This window comes from Mauremys reevesii, linkage group 9 (genome assembly GCF_016161935.1).
Source record: "Mauremys reevesii isolate NIE-2019 linkage group 9, ASM1616193v1, whole genome shotgun sequence".
Lineage (NCBI taxonomy): Eukaryota > Metazoa > Chordata > Testudines > Geoemydidae > Mauremys > Mauremys reevesii.
The window spans coordinates 77567699-77583879 of record NC_052631.1 but is presented as its reverse complement, the minus strand read 5'-3'; positions in this window follow the sequence as shown (position 1 = coordinate 77583879).

The following is a 16181-nucleotide window of genomic DNA, read 5'->3' as shown; positions in this document are numbered from 1 at the left end:
GGCTTCAGTGTCATTATACCAAGGGTAATTTGGCCTATTGCCATTAAACACCTGACTCCAACAGAAATCTTGGAAAGTGCACAGATACGAGCTGTACAACCATATGTACTAGATAAGGTCCCAATCATGCAAATGTGTATGTAAGAAACTTTACTTAGGTAAGTACACTTACTGAAGTCAATTGAACTACTGATGTGAGTAAAGTTACTCCCACATGTGTTTACAGGATCAGATCCTATGCCTGCAGCTGGGGTTGAGATCCATTCTAGGGATGGTCAGACACCCCATCCAGCCCTATTTATTCATGAAAATATTTGGAAATAAACGTTATAAATTATTCAACCACATCTGGTGGTTTGGTGCTGCTGCTTCTGGGCCCCATCAAAACCACGAAATACAGAGGTTGACAAGAATGGATTTAAAAAGTTAACCAAACTCTTTCAAACCTGCCAGAAGCTTGTGCTTGCGTGCAGTTGGAGATCTGGGCAAAGGTTTGTCAGGATTCGGTACTTGACTGGAATTGATTCACCCGTTCATAGTTCCCATTCATTATACTATGTCAGAACCAGACAACATTTTTCCGCTGACATTTCCCACCAAGAGCCTAGTACTGCATGAAATATCAAATGGTCTATGTGCCAGGTAAGTCTCTTCCCTGGGACATGACCCATATTCTGGGACTCTACTGCATGGGTGAATTTCCCCAGAGATGTATAAACAGTTTATCTCCAAGGTGAAATGCTTTAAACCGATCTGCATGTGACCCTATAGAATGTTCCCTTATGAACTAGAAAGGCAGCAGCGTGGTTTCTGCCACTTAGGGCCTGAAGATCATTGTTGCCAGTGTCACAGGTCTATAGAATACTGAGTTTCCATCTTCTCTTCACCAAATAAGCAAAGGCAGGAATGTTACTGTGTCCATGCTGAACACATGAAAAGGCTCTGAACTGACAGAGTTACTGTTTAATAATAGAGCCTGAGGCTGAGCTCAGAGATAAACAGAAAACGTTAAGCCAGCCCAACTGTGAGATAAGAGCAAAATCAAAAGGTTTAGTGGCTATACTGCTCATTCCAATTAAGCTAATACAAAACATTGATTGGAATAGTTTACTTGAGGTATGATGTAAACGGAATGACATTCCATACAAGGTCCTGCTCACACTTCTCCTTTTGGCAATGAAAAAATCTGATCAATGTTTTTAAAAGTCAGACATCGGTACCTAAAGAGACTTCCAAGTATGCAAAGCACAGCTCTGAGCCCACCTTTGGTAAGATCTTGGCAGTAAATTCTCCTGTGTTTGAGAAAATAAGAAAAGGCTCCCAGGTCTCAAGAGAGAACTTTAATTAAAGTCAGTAGAGAATTTAAAAGTGAGAAAAAAATGAAGACAGCTGGAAATAATAAAAACACTAGATGCTGAAATCAGTCCAAGCAAAGTCAAAGGGGCCTGATGCTAGTCACCACTGAATCAAGGGATGGGATGTGCAAATGAAAGAGGGTATAATGTAGAAAAGGAACAAAACTAAGGCCACACTGGAGAACCAACATCTAAGAGCAAAAGAAACTTATTTTGCATGTACAGCCTGCTCACTTACTTGTTACTTGGCATTACTGACCATCTATGATGCCACCAATAAGGCTTCTGAGTATCACAAAAGCCCACAGCATCCCTTTCCAACACTTCATTATTTCCTCTATGGGATCTGGTTTTCATGGATGCTGAACATCTGCATTTAGAGACAATGAGAACTCGGAGTGCTCAAAACTTCTGAAAACCAGGCTCACAACACTTACTAGCTTTGGAAGATTTGTCCCAGTAGGGAAGCCAAGAAATTATTGTGCAATGCAGTGGTTAGAAAACAAGAGAATAGGATTGTCTTCCCAGCTCTGTCACAAAGTCATGCTGATCTTGAGCAAGCCACTTTGTGCTTCAGTGTATGCATCTGTAAAATATCAATCTGGGTACAGTAATTATATGACCCCATCACCATAGTCATAGAATCATAGAATCATAGAATTCAAGATCAGAAGGGACCATTACGATCATCTAGTCTGACCTCCTGCTAGATGCAGGCCCCTCCAGGGCCACTGCCAATCTTCCCTGGAGGAAAATTCGGCAAGACTCTCCAGCCATACCCTCTGGAAAAAGGTTATATCATATCATTGACCCATTGTACTATTTACCAGTGTGGCACTTAATTGACCTATTGACTAAGCCCGTTATCCTATCATACCATCTCCTCCATAAACTTATCTAGCTTAATTTTAAAGTCATGGCAAGCCTGAATTTCCTGACTGACAATTTATATCCGCTTGTGTCGTGTCCACATTAGCACTGAGCTGAAATAATTCCTCTCCTTCCTGGTATTTATCCCTCTGATATATTTAAAGAGTGCAATCATATCTCCTCTTATCCTTCTTTCTCCTCAAGTCTCCTTTCATACGACAGGCCTTCCATTCCTCGGATCATTCTAGTGGCCAGTTTGAATTCATCCTTCTTAAACATGGGAGACCAAAACTGCACACAATACTCCAAATGAGGTCTACTAGCACCTCCTTATCCCTACTAGAAATATAATGCATCCCAAGACCGCATTAGCTTTTTGTATCACACATTGCCTACTCATAGTCATCCTACGATCAACCAGGACTCCTAGGTCCTTCTCCTCCTCCATTACTTCCAACTGAGCTTATAACTAAAATTCTTGTTAGTCATCCCTAAATGCATAACCTTACACTTCTACTATTGAATTTCATCCTGTTACTAATACTCCAGTTTACAAGGTCATCCAAATCTCGCAATACCTCCCAACTTGGTGTCATCCGCAAACTTATCAGCCCACTCCTACTCTTGGTTCCCAGGTCAGCAATAAATAGATTAAATAAAAACTCCCTGGTAACCCTCCAACCTGACAGTTTCCCCTTCAATACTACCCTCTGAACAGCTCCTTATCTACCTCTGGATTTTCATTTGATCCCCATCTTTTCCAATTTAACCAGTAATTCTTACTGAAATCCAGATATATTAGATCTGTCTAAAAATACTTCTCAAAAAAAGAGGAGATCAGGTGGTTTGGCATGATCTACCTTCGTAAATCCATGCTGTAATCTGTCTCAAAGAAGGAGATCAGGGTTGGTTTGGCATGATCTACCTTTAAATAAATCCATGCTGTAATGATTTTTCCATGACTTTGCATACTACAGATGTTAAACTATTCTTGAATATAGGAACTACATTAGCTAATCTCCAGTAATTTAGACTTTTTTAAAAATTATCGCTAACGGCTAGCAATATCATCGCAATTCAATTCCTTAATATTCTAGGATGAAGATTATCCTCTTCATTCCCATCGGTCCTCTATCAATACATGTAACTACCTTCTATGTACTTAAACATAGGGGGAAAAACATAGTAGTCTCTTGCTCTGTTCCTTGAGCAGACTGTAGTGTGAGTAGCTTAGCCCTACACTGCGCATTTAGGTCGAATTTAGCAGATTTAACCCTGCACCCGTCCACACAACAAAGCCATTTTTGTCGACTTCAAGGGCTCTTAAAATTGATTTTGGTTTTCGGGATTAGTGCTGAAATCGACATCGCCGGGTCGAATTTGGGGTACGGTGGATGCAATTTGACGGTATTGGCCTCTGGGAGCAATCCCAGAGTGCTCCATTGTGACTGCTCTGGACAACACTTTCAATTCAGATGCACTAGTGAGTTACACAGCAAAAGCCCTGGGAACTTTTGAATTTCATTTCCTGTTTAGCCAGTGTGGTGAGCTGATCAGCACAGGTAACCATGCAGTCCCAGAATCGCAAAAGAGCTCCAGCATGGACCGAACGGGAGGTACTAGATCTGATTGCTGTTTGGGGAGATGAATCCGTGCTATCCAAATGCCGTTCCAAAAGACGAAATGCCAAAACATTTGAAAAAATCTCCAAGGGCATGATGGACAGAGGCTACAACAGGGCCCTGCAGCAGTGCCGCATGAAAATTAAGCACCTCAGGCAAGCCTACCAAAAAACCAAAGAGGCAAACAGAGGCTCTGGGACAGAGCCCCAGACATGCCACTTCTATGGTGAGCGACATGCAATTCTAGGAGGGGTCCCTACCACTACCCCACCCCTGTCTGTGGACACCTGCAAGGGGAGAGTCTCACGCAACAGGGATGAGAATTTTTGGGACGAGGAAGATAAGGAGGTGGAGGAGGATGAGGATAGCGCACAACATGCAAGCAGAGAAACCATTCTCCCCGACAGCCAGGAACTGTCTATCACCCTGGAGCCAATACCCTCCCAACCCTTCCAAGGCGGGCTCATGGACCCTGGAGCCGGTGAAGGCACCTCTGGTGAGTGTACCTTTGTAAATATAATGCATGGTTTAAAAGCAAACATGTTTAATGATTAATTTGCCCTGAAGACTTGGGATGTCAGTACAGCCCCTCCTTTTAAATGGTCAACCCAACGGGTGCTTGGTATGGGAAAAGAGGGTGTTGCTGTTTGAAACCATTCCCACATGTTATGAAGGTTGAAGAAGCTGAAAGACTGTGGCTTACGCTAGCCATGGTACTGTAGACGCACTCCACTGACTTAATGCGCTTAGTGGGGACACACACAATCGACTGTATAAAATCGCTTCCTAAAAATCAACTTCTATAAATTCGACCTAATTTCGTAGTGTAGACATACCCTTATACAGTAAATTTTTGGTTCTTTTTTTTTCTGTGTGTATCTGTATGTGAAAACTAATTGTGGGAAAGCTGCATGAAGCCTGTCGCCATTCTTATCTCTTGTGGGACTGAGTCCCATAGCCTAGATTCAGCACTCCCTGAAAGTTGTGTCTTTCACAACTCCCCCAGGTGGTCAACAGTTTCATTGTTCTGTAGGTGTCCTTAGCGGTCATGGCTGTGGGGGTATAGACAATATTTCAGGGCATAGACAACCCTATAGAACACTTTTAATATCAGGAAAGAGAGACCTTTGACTGGACTATGTATTCAACTGGGGAGTCAGTGTAGAGAGCAGAGAATTAGGGTGACAGACTACGGTTGGAGCTTTTTTCAGGGCACATGTCTTCATTACTAGATATATTGAGCCATAATATTCAAGCCTGGAGTTCATGAATGCATGGGGATAATAATACTGTTATCCTGGCAGATGTTAATGATTGCTATCATTCACAGACCAGGGTAAAGTTGATGGGTGTACTAACCATCTTTCTTTCAGGCTAAATGAAAGGAGAAATTTAATGCTCCTTTATGTAGTAAAAATTGGAAACCATAGAAAGTCACCACCCATAGGCCACATGGCAAGGCTGATCAGAAGCTAAGCTATATGGGCTGAAGAGTTGGCTTGGGATTGATTATATAATATAGGGGTGAGAGGATTGATTAGCTGAAGCAGCGTGTGTGTGTGTGTGTGTGGGAGAGGTGGGGTAGTATAGCAGGGTGGTTACCTGCTCCTGCCCTGAGGGGTTGAAATCAGCCCTGGAGAAGGCCTGTGGAAGGGCAAGATGCCTGGGCTGATTGCAGTCTGCCCCAGTGAACGGGGGCTAGATGGAGACTGGGCAGTAGCCAAGACAGGGGCAAAGTGGGGATAGCGGGTGGGGGTTCCCTGTGGGTGGGCAGACCCTGAGACTGAGGAGTTACTGCCAAGGGGGCAGCACCGCAGAGGAAGGGGCACCGGGGTCCTGGGAGGGACACGGGGCTAGCGGTAAGGCAGATCACTGGCCTGCAGAGGGTGCTCCTGGCTGGAACATGAGCTAATTCCCAAGGACAACCTACAGGAGGTACTGCAGGGGTGAGTCCGACCCTTACAGGTAGAAAGTAAGAGAAGCAGCTGTGAGCTGACCCAGGGAGGAAGCCAGGCACAGTGCTCACTGGAGAGGCAAACTTGGATTCGTGAGCAAGGAAACTGCCAACTGTTTGTTTCTAACGTGTTCAGGGAAAAGGACTTAGTGTCCATTCTTTGTAAATAAACAGGATTGCACCAAAAAATCATCAATATCTTCATATAATCAATTTCTCATCCTAACAAAAACAACTCAGCATAGTCTTGAATACTGGCTAACCACTCACGCTAAAAGGGAAATAATACTTACAAGAGCTATTTCACAGCAATGTTGCATATAGAAATGGACACCACCCTCTCAAGACTGTCCAGGGAGCTTGAAGCTAGGATCTGCTCACTGGGGGTAGGGACCCTCCCTTACTACGTGTTTCTACAGCACCTAACACAATAGGACACACTCCTGACTGAGGCCTTTGGAGGCTACCACAATGCAAATTAATTAATTAATAATGAATAGCTGGGTTCCTAAATATAACAAGCCAAACTAAAACTCCAGATCCAAACTTGGAAAAGTTTGTCTCAGGATCTAGATCTGAACTTCACCACTTGGGCCCATCACAGCTTGATTAATTAATGTTTGTAAAGTGCTTGGTGCACCTCATATGAAAAGAGCTCTTTTTGGCAAGAATTATGCGTTCCTGTGGGTCTGAGCATACTGTGGGCATTACCCACCATAGTATAGACATTAAATAACACCAGTACCAATGTATGTTATTTGATAAGCCTGGCAGTGACTTAATTTATACTGAGGGGAATTTACCCCCTGTATTCACCATAAGGGTTAAGTGGAATTTGTTGTGGTACATGGGTCTCTTTCTTGTTGGTCCTCTTGTAGATAAATCTCTGATAATTTTCATATGACTTTACATTGTGCCTCTTCATATAACCTTGTAGTGGGTCTACCCATGTGTGACCTCTGTTTTCATGAGACTTTGTATCAAAGCCTCATATAGAGCTTTGGTATATGGAAACTTTGTATCAAAGCCTCATGTAGAAACTTTGCATTGCCCTTGGTATAATGTTATAGCCCCTAAGGATAGAATAAGATAAAAGAAAAATGTCTTTTTGCTACCAGTAGAACAAGATAGGTAATATGTGGAGATATGCCAATCTCCTAGAACTGGAAGGGACCTTGAAAGGTCATTGAGTCCAGCCCCCTGCCTTCACTAGCAGGACCAATTTTTGCCCCAGATCCCTAAGAGGCCCCCTCAAGGATTGAACTCACAACCCTGCGTTTAGCAGGCCAATGCTCAAACCACTGAGCTATCCCTGCTAGATCTCTCCCCCCTACCCCCCAACTCCCTTAATCAATTGCCCTGTTGAATGAACGAGGCGTGAATGAGCAAAGCATGAAAGGCAGCACCTCCAGACAGCCTCAACCATTGGAGAGGGGCTGGGAGCCAGACCCAAGGACAATATAACCTGTCAAGTGGGCTCATTAAAGATGAGCAGATATACTGAAGGCCTCAGGGGTTAGAAGCAAGCACCTTCTTTTGGAAACACCTTCTTTGCTGCATTGAAACAACACCCAGAAGAAAGCAAGGCAAAGGACCAATGAACACAAACACAGATTTTAAATCTAGTACAGAGTTGCATAAGAGGGAAATGTGAGGTGTCTAGCAGAGGACCTCGGGTCTCATCTTGTCAACATGGGAGCATTGATCCGGATCCACAGAAGCCTGGCTCCACATCTAACTCACCTGGCCAGTGCAGTTAAGGGGAGCAACCGGTTGGTAACAACAACAAGATGGAGTGTGTGTGCTTGTGTGTGTGTGAGAGAGAGTGCATGAGTGTAATATATCATATGCATATGATACAGTGTTAATTAATACATGTATTGCTAATAAATGTGGTGTTTTGCCTTATTCCCCCTGAAAAGATCCTGTACAGTACTTTAAGTACAACACTCTGCACTGGGTGAGATGTGTGAGTTAACCAGAGAGCACTCGGGAAAGTCAAGGATATTAAAAGGCTGTTCTTATGCTCGGAGACTAGTGTTTAAAGGGTTTCTTCTCCAGTATGTTCTAGCTTCTTATTCTGAACTGATTTACAAACCTTTGATCAATATCAATTTTGGAAGCAGCATCAGAATCTGAAGCAACAATTTCCCAGCAGATATGGGAAGTGAAACCATGGTAACTGAGAATAAAAGAGAAGAGAATAGGCTTTGAAAAATGTAAGAAAATTAAATAAAAGAAACCAAAATCCATCTTCCTAAAGTTCAATTAGCTTCAGGCTAAAAAAATCCCACTGGAAAAGCCATCACTTTATGTAGAAGGGTCTTGGGCAGTGGTTCTCAAACTTTTGAACTGGTGACCTCTCTCACACAGCAAGTCTCTGGGTGTGACCCGCCTTATAAATTAAAAACACTTTTTTATATTTAACACTATTATAAATGCTGGAAGCAAAGCGGGGTTTGGGATTGGAGGCTGACAGCTCACAACCCCCCCATGTAAAAACTTCATTAGCCCCTGAGGGGTCACGACCCCCAGTTTGAGAGCCCCGGTCTTGGGGAACAGCTGTTATATTGTTACAGTATGTTATACTCCATGATATTGTTAATTTTGCTAAAGAGTGAGCAAGACAAGCATTGGATGTAGAACCATTTGGATTTAATAATACACTTCCATACCTTCTTAACCCAGATTTCTCAAGCAAATGTTTAAAGATTTATCCTTTGCTAACTGTAACTGAATTATTACAGTGTAACAAAACCTTTGTTGGAATGCAGTGGAAAGAATGATATCTTTCATATGGGCAGGGAAGAACATGACTATCGAGAAGGTGCCAAAATCAACCTTTGGGGAGGGCACCCCATTGTCCTGTGCAAGCTAGTCAAAGTGACATTGGCATTGCTTGTGGAGGAAACAATTCCTTTATTCATCTTCTCCAGCAAACACAGACTCTGGGAAAGGAGAATAAGGTGGGCAAAAGCATCAAAGAAAGAAAAAACAGAACAAAAGAACAGGGGTTGGGCAAAGTTGCGCAAAGGAACAATTTGAAAATGGGTGATGGAAGATCTCACAGATGAAATGGATGGCTTGGCTCCAGTGTTGGGTTCATGTGCTTAGCTCTTTCTAATCAAAGTCTAGGAAAAGTTGTTGTCCCACCAGTGGGAAAATGGTCTGTGTACTGGTGCTTCATATTGAAATTCTGGAGACTAAATTTGGTAGAGCTTGGGAATTATTCTGGAAACTTCTACAATTGCCAGGGAGTGGCTTTTACTTATATTTTAATCAAGTGTCTTTTTATTAAAGAAAATAAATTAAAAGCTTGTCCTGTGCTTCAAATCACATTTCATTAAAATGCATTTGGGCTGATTTTCAGACATGCTGAGCACTGGCAGCTCTCAATCAAGTCAATAGGAAGCTAGGAGTGCTCAGTGTGACAGATATTGCAATCCCATGTAATATCTTTGGGGACCATACTGTATTAAGTGCGTGTATCCATGTGGACTGGTGTTGTATGCAACTCCAAGGGGGAGGGTTACCACAACTCTGCCAGCAACCAAAACAGTGTGTGTGTGGTGATTAAGGTGAACCACTTAGATTGTAATCACCACCAGAGAGGTACCAGCCCTTGGGGAGGCTTGTACATACTGGTTCACACTGGGATTTCAAGAGAAAAAAACAGACAAAGAAAGGGTTTAGTTATAAAAAAAAAGTCTGTGTTTAAACTGACTCAAGACCATTCTGATCCAGCAGACAGGATTTTGTGTTGAAGAGGAGCTCCAATCCTTGTGGGAAAGTTGGAAAGACTTTGGTCTTCTGGGACCCCATAAGACTGACCTTGGGTAAGCGTCTATGCATATAGGAACTTTTGTTGTTTTTCCTGTTTTCTCTGTAATGCTTTTACTTCACAAATAAATGGGTTTGCTTAGAAAGAGATGTGTGGTAACGTGTGACTTCTGGCAATACTCAGTTTGTAGCCCTTGGAGAGACATCAGAACACAGATGGTGGCCTTCAGGCAGGCATCCTTGCTGGGAATATCACAATGTAAGACAGGAAGCAGTGCAGCCTTAAAAATCCCTGATCAGAAGGGAGTGGGGCAAGGATCTCTGCCCAGAGACAGGTGACAGTTGGAGACATGAGACCTAACTGGGCACTCCTGGAGTGGATCACAGGGGCGGAAGTATGGGGTGGGTGGGACTATATATGTAGTTACCCTGAAACTGTGACACAGCACTTCTGAAAATCAGGCCAATGATGGGCATAGATAGTTAGAACTTGGCAGGCTAAAACAGGCTCTGCCAGTGTGCATACTGTTCAGTTGCATAGGCAGAGTTTATAACTGCAGCATGCAATTGTCCCCAGAACTCAAGTGTGACTAGCCAAGCTGGCCAGCAAGCTATCTATTCAGCAGGGGGTGAACATTTCATCATTTAGGTGTAGCATATTGTTTTGCTGCATTCCACAACTCAATGAGTGACTTGTTGGTTAAATCAGTGGTTCCCAACTTCTTCTCTGCCATGGCACACCTCAAGCTCAGGGGCTCTTTCCTCCGCCCCCAGCCGGCAGCTGCAGGAGGGAAGGGAGGGGTAGAGAACCCGACCTGTTACTCTCACAGGTGGGGGGAAGGGGGGATTGACCTCTGATTGGTTGCCCCTCCCCTGGAAGAGGTGGGGCGGTGAGACAGATGGTCAATCAGAAAGTGGTTTACCCCCTCACCTTGTTCTCACAGTTTTTCAAAAAAATTCTGCAGCACGGCTGTTCTGGCCTGACCGCAGCCCAGTGTGCTGCAGCATGCTGGTTGGGAAACACTGGCCGAGATGACATAACCTTGGCTCCCACCCAAAATGCAGACTGATGGCTACACACCTATTTTAGGAAAGCTTCTGTCAGTCTACAGCAGCAGCCCAGCCTTGCAGAATTAATTCCATAGCCCTAAATAGCAGTAAACAGGGGATGCATTGCAGTAAACTTGTCATCCTGACCAGGTCACCACTTTCACAACACAGTCGAAATAAAACCCTAAACCCAACCATTTCCACAGAGCATTTCTTGGTGCAAATCAGCTATTGACCATGTTCTGTGAGCCAGCTGTAAATACCTGTGGGTGAAACTGATCCCTGTGTAGAGGGCCAGCAAAAGGCTGAAGCTCTATTTTGAGGGTTATGTGGGACAAGCAGCACTGGCAAGCTCGAGCATTCAAAAACCATGTCAGGTCCCCCAAAATCACATGAGATTGGCTTAAAATCATGAGGTTTACCAAATAAATAAATACATTAAATAAATGTTGGGTTCTTTTCATTAATGTTCTGCGTTTTGAACCTTTTCAGGTGCACTTGGGTCATGTTTTCAAGCTTTTCTCCACATCGATGAGGGCTGAGGTTTTAAGAAATACACCAAATATTGTGACACCTGTGCTAAAACTGAATGAGTTGGCAACGCTGCTTAAGGGGTGAACAGGTCCTCTGCATGGGGTGAATTTTACCTGTGTGCATATGATTACAAAGGAACCTTTAAATTACAGCACTCTATGGACACTTGAAGAGCTAGTGGCACAGCTGCTCTGGGTATTAGAGCTCTGAGGTCCTAGGCTGGCAAAGGAAGGTAGGTTGTGAAGGCAGCAGCCTCAGCCTCAGGTGAGTGGGGCTGTCAGGTGACAGCCCTCTCTGGTTGAACCAGCAGTGGTGTTGATGGACTATGGAAGGAGTCATATCCAACCCAGCTAGGGGGATGCAAAGTAAAACAGGAGGGACAAGAGCCCCCCCCAATACAAAATATATAATGTAACATTTATAAAAAGTAAACTTGCTTATTGCCTATACATATCTTATGTTGCGTCCTATAACTCAGATATTATTTGAATTCCAATGGTGTCTAATGGCCTCAGTCAGAACAGGGTCCCACACACTATGTGCTGTACAAACACATAGTAAAAGATAGTCCTTGTTCTTCACAGCACAAGTTTATATACTTATTCTTATATTAGGACTACTGCTGGAAGATGAACTTTATTGACAGGTTTTACTCATAAGAGCATTACTTAGGGCTAGAAACAATGCAATTGATTTTCTGTCCTGCAGAAAACTTAGGAACCCAAAGCAAAATTTGCAAAAAATGCAAAATAAAAGCACTTGCTAATGCAGAAAATGTAAATATAACTTACATACTATGAGGTGAGAAATGTATTTTAAACAGCTTTAAAAACCAAACTGAAAAATGCTCAGAATGGAGGTAAAATCAGCTGGGGAATTTTCTTCTTGAGCCTGTATTTTTAACAGCCTCTGCTTTTGGTTGTCTAACTTGCATCACAAAATCAGCTGAAATTTTATAATTCATAGATGTTGAAGTTGGAGGAGTTGTTTTATATTATCTAGGCTGGTGGTCTCCAAATTTATCTGCATTGATTAGTCACATGGCACTAACTCCCCTCCCTGTTACATCACATGACAGATAGCTAAAAAAACAAAAATCCTTTCCTAGTATTTTCCACCTAGTCAGTTGCAAGGCAGTTGCACAAGGGCAAAGTGGAGGGGAAGTGATCCACACTATTCAGAACTGGAGCAGGTGACCACGAGATTGCCTCTCAGTCCAAGTGTGGACCACGCCGAGAAGCAGTTAAGAACATATTATTATAGCCCATCCCCCAGGAAGCAGCACACAATTTGAAAACACATTGTACAGGAAATTACACTGGCCACTTCTAAATATCTGATAGTGTTTACTCTTCAGCTACAAAAATATGGTAACAGAGCCACATATAGGAATTACAGTAAAATTTCCTTTTTTTTTTTTTAAATCCTAACACCGCCTGCCACAGCAAGGCATGATGTTACAGGCTTTGCTTGGTTGGCAAAGGGCCCAGAGTTTGTAACACACTCAAGATTTACTCCTTCTGCCAGCAGAGACGAAGGGTCAGATTTTAATCTCAGCTGCATGGTGTACAGGTATGTGCTGGTGCATTATTATTTTGGGTTTTTTAAAATCTATTTGGATATGTAACCTGTACATATGAGATTAGAAAACATCCCCTAAATATGTCACAGCAGAGATGAGCTGCCCAGTCTCTGGATGGGCTGCAGATCTTGTAAAATGCTCCACCACTGGCTAATCTCTAAAATTAATTCGGCCAGATACTTCCATTTAAAGGGTCGAGCAACATGGGATCAAAATGGCCATAGGGACAGTGAATCCTGATGAAAACAAAGGAAAATCAGAAGGAAGCTAATTTGAAAAATTCTCTCAAATCCAAAATTGTAAGTAGTCAAGGAGAAAGTTATGTTTTTATACTGAAGTAAAATACCTCTCACTCCCCAGAGCCATTGAGCATTGGCCTGCTAAACCCAGGGTTGTGAGTTCAATCCTTGAGGGGACCGTTTAGGGATCTGGGGCAAAAATCTGTCTGGGTATTGGTCCTGTTTTGAGCAGGGGGTTGCACTAGATGACCTCCCAAGGTCACTTCCAACTCTGAGATTCTATGATTCCAATCCTGAAAATGTTGACTCAGACCATCATCCTCCTCAATGCAGCTGGACAAAATATTTCCCAAGAATATTCTTTCAAATGTGTAAATGAATTCATGTTAACTATGTTATGTCTTCACTTCCCATAACTATTTTTGCAAATGAGTTTACTGGCAGGAATGTTTGCTGAAATAGAGTTCTAAGTTAGGCAGCAAATTCACAGCAGGTGAGTTTCCAATTAACAATCAAGAATATTTGCGCTAGAAACCTGATCATAAGAGTTACCCTCATCAAGTCAGGCAACAGAAACAGATCATGTGTGCCATCAAAACTGGCTTAAATTTTGCAGATCTATTGCTTAGAACAAACTGCTCAGAAATGAGTTACAGATCAAAAACTATCTGTAGAAACTGTTTCAAATAATTTTGAACAACAAATATATTTAAGAAAAATCACAGTTTGCAGACAGACAATTTAGGAACAAATAAGATGAAATTTGTCATATAAATTATATTATAAATTATTCATGTCACTCTGCATCTGGGGGGGGGGGTCCTCAACTGGAGCTATGTCCATTTGCCCGGAGGATAGCTGAGGACCTATAAATTCTGTGCAGTTTACTGTTTGCAGGTATTTCAGATGGGATCTTAAAAAAATGAAATCCTGCCTGCTCCATACAGCTATTTAACGTACAAAGGAAAACGCATAAAAGGGAAGTTGGAAAAGTTCAAAACTCTTGGATACTTAGTCAGGACAAGATTCAGCTCCTGACTGTGCACCGAGTGCATTCCATGTACTCAGCCACCACACAAAACATCCATTTTGGGAACGGACTGCCACACAGATGAGTGAAGGTGAAATGTGTCCCCATATGGGTTACTGCTTCTTCATCCTCTACACAAACCTCCTTCTTAGCTTTGCCATACGCCTTATTTATATGCAACTGTCTTCCTATTATCACCTCATTAAGGCTCAGATTCATTAATGAAATTCTGGAAATTTTGTAAGCTCTTTGCAGGCTAGCTATTGATCTTCTATCTACAGATGAAAACTTGCACTTCATGCCTATCCCATTGTACTATTGTGCACCAGTAGGCTGTTGAGATCCAACTGGTTTCAGTGCACACAGTGTTTGGTCAGTCTTACCACTGCCTTCCACTTGCACTGGTTGGGACTTTTCACACTGGAACAACTTGCATCAAAATACAAAAAAGCTATGCAAAAACAGGGAGACTTGCCTCAATCTTTTTTTCCTTCAGCTGGGGTCTGGATCCTGCCATACTTTTAATTCTGATCAAGAGGAGACCCTATGGCGTTCTTTACAAGAGTAATGTCATTAGCCTGGTCCTTTGTCTCTTTGGGGAGTTAGCCAGTTGGCCCCTTTCCACACCTTTTGGATGCTGACAAAGACAGATAGGCCTATCTCCCCATAAATTTATGGCTAAATATCTCCTGGGTTGTTAATCCCCCAACCATAATAATTGCTGGACCTAACAAACTCCACACGAGCCAAATACATTCTCATTACTGGTTACAGAGTGGTAGCCATGTTAGGCCTGGTCTACACTGAGAAGTAACAATCTAAGTTACGCAACTTCAGCTACGTGAATAACATAGCTGAAGTCAATGTACTTAGTTCTACTTACCATGGTGTCTTCACTGTGGTAAGTCAATGGCTGATGCTTCCCCATTGACTCCACCTGTGCCTCTCACTCCGATGGAGTACTGGAGTCGACAGGAGAGTGCTCAGCGGTCGATTTATCGCATCTAGACTAGACACAGTAAATCAATCCCTGCTGGATCGATCGCTGCCTGTCGATCCAGCGGGTAATGTAGACAAGCCCTTAGTCTGTATCAGCAAAAACAATGAGGAGTCTGTAATTGTCAACTGACAATTGTCAACTGTTGTGAATAGCCCACTTCCACCTTAATTGAATTGGCTCGTTAGCACTGACCCCCCCACTTGGAAAGGCAACTCCCATCTTTTCATATGCTGTGTATTTATACCCTACTGTAGTTTCCACTCCATGCATCTGATGAACTGGGTTTTAGCCCACGAAAACTTATGCCCAAATAAATTTGTTAGTCCTGGTCTACACTGGGGGGAGGAGGGGGATTGAACTAAGTTACGCAACTTCAGCTACATGAATAATGTAGCTGTAGTTGACGTACTTAGATATACTTATTGTGGTGTCTTCACTGTGGTAAGTCGACTGCTGACGCTCCCTCATTGACTCCACCTACGCTTCTCGCTCCGATGGAGTACCAGATCAATGGGAGAGCACTCGGCGGTCGATTTATTGCATCTAGACTAGACATGATAAATTGACTCCCGCTGGATTGATCGCTGCCCGTCGATCCAGTGTGTAATGTAGACATGCCCTTAGTCTCTAAGGTGCCACAAGGACTCCTCGTTGTTTTTATTCTCATTATTGGCCTTTTAACTGAGCCCTGTGTCTGAGCTTCTCTGGAATGCACTCATTATTGGGAAATCTGCAAAATTAGGGATTGTCCAAGAGCACAGTGCACCCTGGGCCATCCTTAACCCTCCCTGTGTCTCCACCCGGCCCACATCCATTCAAAATGCTGCCACCAAAAATGACCTTCCTCTTCTGCTGCTTCACCCATGTCACCCTGTAACTGGCTTCTACTCAGCTTGCAGATCAAATTCAGGCTCCTTATGCAGCTGCTCAAACTACTCATTACAAATAATATTCTTTATAACTCTGATAGCTTTTTCAATTAGTGACCTGATTGTGAACCGATCCTGATTTTCTTTGAATGTATTTGTTGTTTGCAAATATTTGCCAAATAGTTTGGATAAATATTTCCAGAGTATGGTTCAGTTGGACTATTTGTTTCTGCTTATGTCCCTATGTGCTGTCCCAGATCAGCTAAACCACAGGGTGTTGTTTCTGCTTCCTTTTA